Source organism: Triturus cristatus, chromosome 2_1, assembly GCF_964204655.1.
Source record: "Triturus cristatus chromosome 2_1, aTriCri1.1, whole genome shotgun sequence".
Lineage (NCBI taxonomy): Eukaryota > Metazoa > Chordata > Amphibia > Caudata > Salamandridae > Triturus > Triturus cristatus.
This window is the reverse complement of record NC_140581.1, coordinates 427175331-427181330: the sequence shown is the minus strand read 5'-3', so window position 1 is coordinate 427181330 and position 6000 is coordinate 427175331.

The window sequence follows — 6000 nt, the reverse complement described above, 5'->3', positions numbered from 1 at the left end:
ACATGTTTTTATTGTATTAAAATGACTTTGGGTCCTAATATATGCTGTTAGCTGTATCAATGCGTTTATGCTTTTTAACCGAAATAAAGCTAAATGATGATGATGATACAATTACATTGTGCATCATTGATGACTTCATTTTCCGCTCTGTCATGACAAAAAACATATTGAGCCTATTGACTCTTATTCTCCTCAGCACTGTTCACAATTTGATCATTATTAGTATGTGTTGTACTGCCTTCCCAAACTTTACATTCTGACATTTCATCCTAAACAGAATTAAGAATGTTAATATTTAAATATAGAATACGTGCCCAGAACTGCGACCATTCCACAAAATATCTATTCTTAATCAAATGACCAATAATTTGAAACATGAGAAATAATATCTCTTGATGTTGTAGCAAAATTTACACATTTTCTAAGAAGCATTAGACCCCAGAATCATAAAATGTTAAGTAAAAAATAAAACCACACATGAACCATAATCATTTTAACAAGACTAACTTAAAATGAGGATTTTGCATAGATATAAATGAAATGTATAATGCATTTATCACTCTTGCTTGGAGCTCTTAAATATTATAATCAGCAGCCGAACGTATGTTACACTGGCAGCCCAGCAATACTCTCCCAAGTATAGTCCATCCATCTTTACGCAATATCAGTAGTCTTCTGGGTCTAGATGAATATTGTTAGAGCATCTAGGGTTTCTTTTAGAAGATCTGGGTGAGAAACAATTAGACATAAATTATATAATTACAGCATGAGAGTATCATAATTATTTTTGAACAAATGTATCTACAGATTAGAGGCAATCCATTTTATACCACCACAGAATATGTTGTACTGATATGATCTGAGATTAAGTTTGAACCTTTGTTTCTGAAGGTCTGTAAATTTTACCAAAGTCTTACATTTTCTCCTGTAGAGTCAATACTAAATATTGAATATGTTTCTGACTTTTTATAGTAACTGAGAAAGAATTATTGCACCTTTATATATCTGCGCAAGTGAGAAATAACTATGAAAGATGACATTGATATATGATTCAGCCTAGAACATTAGGATATATGTTTGATTCCTCATACAGAAAGATGACATAGAAGTGCATTTACACATAATATTTTGTCAGAAAGCACTAACCTTGCACTTTATTTCCAACTGGAGCTATGCACTCTTGTGTCTCCCACCAACTGCACTAATGTAATTTAACATAGATAGTGATTTGTTTTTTAGGAAATGTAAGCTAATGGATGAAGCTGCCCAGTGCTTGGATTTCTCAAAGATAAAACACTGCCATAGCATGTAAAGGAGCACCCATCTTAACAATAAAAGGACATTTTACATTGCTGTAAATTAGGGGCACTAGAAAAACACTTTTTTGAGAAACAAAAGGCCAGATCTGCATCTTTTGAGCAAACAAAAATAGCTCCCTTCTATAATAACTTGCTAATAGGTATTATGATTTAAGAAAATTGATGAATGAACCTCCTACCTAAAATGGTAAATCCAACTAGAATTTGAATAGCTGTAATTGAAGTTGATGTGGACCACAGAACAATTGCAGACTTTATTCACCCATGTGAACACCCTCTGATGTAATCATGTACACCACGAAATTTGCAAAAATAGCGTGGGTGTGGTAAATAGAAAGATGAAGATCTGTCAATCATTTCATCATCTCAAAAGATATCCTCAATCCTAAAAAAAAAGCAGCGCTGTTACAGAAATGCTTAACCAATATAGACCAAACAACGAACTTTCTTTTAAACTCTTTTTATTAGCATTTCATCAGGATCAGAACAGCAGGCCAAGGGCCTACTAAAGAAAGTTGGTGGGGGTGGAGGGGTGAGACAGGGGAGAGAGGAGAAAGTAGAAGGCACAGCAGTGAGTTGATGAAATAACACAAGCAGTCATTGTATCATCACTCCAGCAATGAAATGGTTAAAACACCAGTGAATTCATTTGCAGTACATAATCAAGCAATGTATAGCACCCCAGCAAAAAGGCGACCAAATGTGCAGATATCCATCACTACAAGTCACTCCAAGTCGCTTGGCTTCAGATGCGTGAAGGGGCAGGAGCATCGTCAAAGAAATTGGGGAGGGCATCTCACGGAATGTCCCCAGAAGTGGCCAGCGGAGGGGAGGCATATCTCTGACTTAGGTATGCCAATAGATGTCTTTTAGGCAGGACCTCAGTGGCATGAGTTCCCAGTGTGTGGAAAGCTGTTCTTGACAATAAACAGTGTCATGAAGCCAAGTCTCGGCTTTTGGAGCTGGCTGTCTTCCCCAGTGAACGGCAATTAAACGTTTGGCCAAAAGTAGGCGCAGGGCCATGAGGCGCTGGAATTTAGGGGAAACGTCCTTAACATATCCCAAAAGACCTATTAGTGGGGTCCGCAACATTGAATGCCCAGTCATCTAGTGCAGGGTCGTAAATACTTCAGACCAGTAGCTCGCCACCCTCGGACACTCCCAGGCAAGGTGTAGGAAGGAGGCCCGCTGGGCAGTGCAGTGCAGACAGCAGTCATAAATGGCTGAATGAATGAATGAAACTTGAACTTGTATTGTGCACTGTCACTCGCATTTGAGCATTCTGCCGCTGTGCTGGGTGGAACATGATTCCCTGTGTGAGAATGTGTGAATCTAGACTGGAAAAAATAATCAGTTAAATGAGGGAGAGACATAAAATGCATCAGGGGCAAGAGCCAGGATTTAAGGCATTTTTTCAGGTTTGCTTCAGTCTCAAGGAACTTGAGAGAGATGGGGAGTAGGTTCCAGGTTTTGGACTCCAGCAACATGAAGGATTTTCCCCCATGGGATTTGAGTCTGTAAGATGGGGGCCTTAGATGGTTGGTGTCAGAGGATCTCAACGTTCTTTGTGTCTTATGGTGGCAGAACCAGGCGATAATATATTTCGGTCCAGAGTTGTTAAATGCTCTAAAGACTAATAGTAGGATCTTGAAAAGGATCCTTTTGAGGATGGGTAACCAATACAATTTCTTCAGAGCTGCGGAGGCAGAACTCCGTTTAGGGAGTTGCACCACCAGTCTTGCTGCGGCATGTTGGACCACCTGGAGCTAGTGTATTAGTCGTTTGGAGCAATGAGCATAGAGGCTATTACAATAATCAAGTCTAGAAGTAATTAGGGTGAATGCAACAGTTTTTCTGGCGGCAAGTGGAAGAAAGTGAAATAATTTTTTCAGGGATTTGTTTAGGTTGAAACTCATGGCTGCCATTGCTATGGATAGAATGATAGGGCAGAGTCGAATTTTACCTCTAGATTCTTTGCTACTTCTACGGTGTCCAGGGAGTGGGAACGGAGTTCGGCCACCAGTGTGCGGAGGAGAATAGATTAGATTTGGTGGAACTGAGGTACCTTGCCCTCTTCTTTTCAAATGCTCCGCCTGCGGATTTTCTCTCCCTAAAATGGGTAGCTTGCCCAAACTGAAAAAGCCTACGCCTGAATTGGCTAGCAAAGTGTCATTTCCTCCGGTGTTATCTGGCATTGTCTCAGCAGTGCTGCTGAATTGCAGGTCACTCCTCAGACATGTGTTCGACATATTTTGTCTGCTAGAGGAGAATAAGCTTAATGTTTTATTCTTAACAGGAGTTTTGGCTCTCGGAAGCCTCTCTGCCAGACATTCTTTTAGCAAATCCTCAGGGCGTTTCCATTCATTTTTGCAACAGAATAGATCGGAAGGGTGGGGGAATTGCAGTTGTGTGTTGAGACACTTGGGTCTGCACTGTCTTTAAATTGTCTGGCTGAGATCCTATAGAAGGTCTTAACTTCTCGATTTCTCTTAAACCAGTTTGAATCTACCATCCCCTGAGCAGCTTCAGCGAGTCTTTGGCTCAGCTTGTGGATCTTGTTGGTCAACTCTCTATATTAAGCTCTAACTTCCTGGTTTTGGGTGACTTCAATGTACACGTGGACAACGTTAATTGTCCTAGCACATTGCATCTGATGCATACCTTTGAGGGTTTTAACCTAGAACAACACATAGACGGCCCATGAACACGACAGGTCATACACTAGACTTGATTTTCTCCCACTCCTTGGCTATCCGAGTAGGACAGGCCATAGAGGTATTATGGTCTGACCACTTCCTTCGCCCCTTTTTGACTGTCACAAATCAGTCTTAAGAGAAGGTGATTCGCCGTCAGAGGAGATGCTTTGTTGGCAACCCCAATAACACTGTCTGGTTCTGTGAACAAGGATGTGAAGTTGAGGGACAACTGGCTCTTGGGTGCCCTAAATCTTACTGCCAAGTTAAAATCTATGTTCCAGAGTCACTCAAGGCCATGCTCCCCATGGTTTACGAAAGCCTTACGAGAGGAGAAGGTCCACTGCAAGCGACTAGAGCGGGCGTGGGGCTCTGCTTTTGACAAGGACTCAAAATCAGCATATAAAAAGGCGCTGTCCAGCTTGCACAAAACCACTTGGGGTGCTCAGAAGGAGTTCATTGCTTCTCCCATCGATGCAGCCGCTAATAAACCCAGGGCAGTTTTCAGCATTGTTAACTCCATCCCCTCCCTTAGGGTGATGTAAAACTCTTTCACCCCTTCAGTACATCTGTGTGAGGAGCTTGCTGACTTTTTTGCAAATGAAATCAAAGTTATCTACAACCAGTTTTCTAACTTGGGTTTAGCAGCTGACTCCCTAGCGATGGCACTGTCATCTGGCCCAGTGCTGAGGGACTTTGTGCCTATCTCTCTTGAGGATTCTGCTATGCTCCTGGCTAACTGCAGGTCTGGATCTCTGTAGTGCTAGAAGTACTCCTAAAGGTTTGAAACCACGTGATGACCTTTGATTACAATGATTTTAATTGACTTTTGCTGTTTTACATAATTTTTTCCTGCATGTGCCTTTCTTGCCTTGAAGATTTCTTTCGTATCTCTTGTAGTTTTAAAGTGGGAGCTGTCACAGAGTAGAACAGCTTGCCAAGAACAGAACGTGTGGGATGTGCATTTGAAAGCATGAGAGATAATGGTGTGGAATGTACTTCTTGGTCTCGAAGTACAGTGTTATAAGCAGTGGTGCTCAAATGTGCATTGTGTTGTACATTGAGAAGTATTGTGAAGTTCTTACTATTGGCTTTGACATGCTTTCTTCTCATCTTGAATCAATCAGGGAACTGTGAAGCACACTAGTGACCCGTGAGGATCTCAAGGCTTTTGGGGGGGTGCAGCTCCGGGTCAGCCGAAGAGCCAGGTTTTGAGGCTCTTCCTGAAGGTGTGCAGAGTAGGGGAGTGTCTGATGTTGACCTGTACCTCGTTTCAGGCCTTGGCCGCGACATAGGAGAAGGATCTTCCACTCGCTCTGGTTCTGCGAATGCGCTTGGTTTTCTGCTAGGGCAAGGACGGCGGAGCGAAGGTTTCTTTTGGGTACGTGGATGGAGACTCTTTCATTGAGGTATTTGGGTCCGGTGTTGTGGAGAGATTTGTAAGCGTGGGTGAGTAGCTTGAAGGTTACTCTCTTGTTGACGGGGAGGCATTGAATCCTGACTCTGTCTCGCTTGAGCTTTTTCCACGCACAGGCAGGCCCCCAGATTACTCAAGTTGTTTAGGTTATTTACGTTCCAGGTTGCTTGGTTTTTGAAAGATTGTTGAATGTACTGCAAGAGATTTTAGTAAGCTTGATTAAGATAAATGTTGGAACACATGAGAATGCAGAAGGAACGTGAGAACTCCTTTGCCTTTGGAGTGCTTGCATGGAAATATGCTAATTCCAGTAAGTTTCCTTGGCACAGAGGAACGCCTCTCGGAACCTTCTAGTGTGTTTTGAGATTATAAATCTGAGGTTTGTAGACACAGAAACCGGGATTTGAGCCTGAATGGTGGACACATCTTCAGTGCAGGAATCAGGTTGCTAAATCTCCTGGCCCTGGCTGTGAATCCCCCCATTTTGGAGTGGACCCGGATGAATTTTGCACCAGGTAAGGTGTTTTATTTTTTATTGTTGCAATTGTGATGCATGACTGTCTGTGTGCAC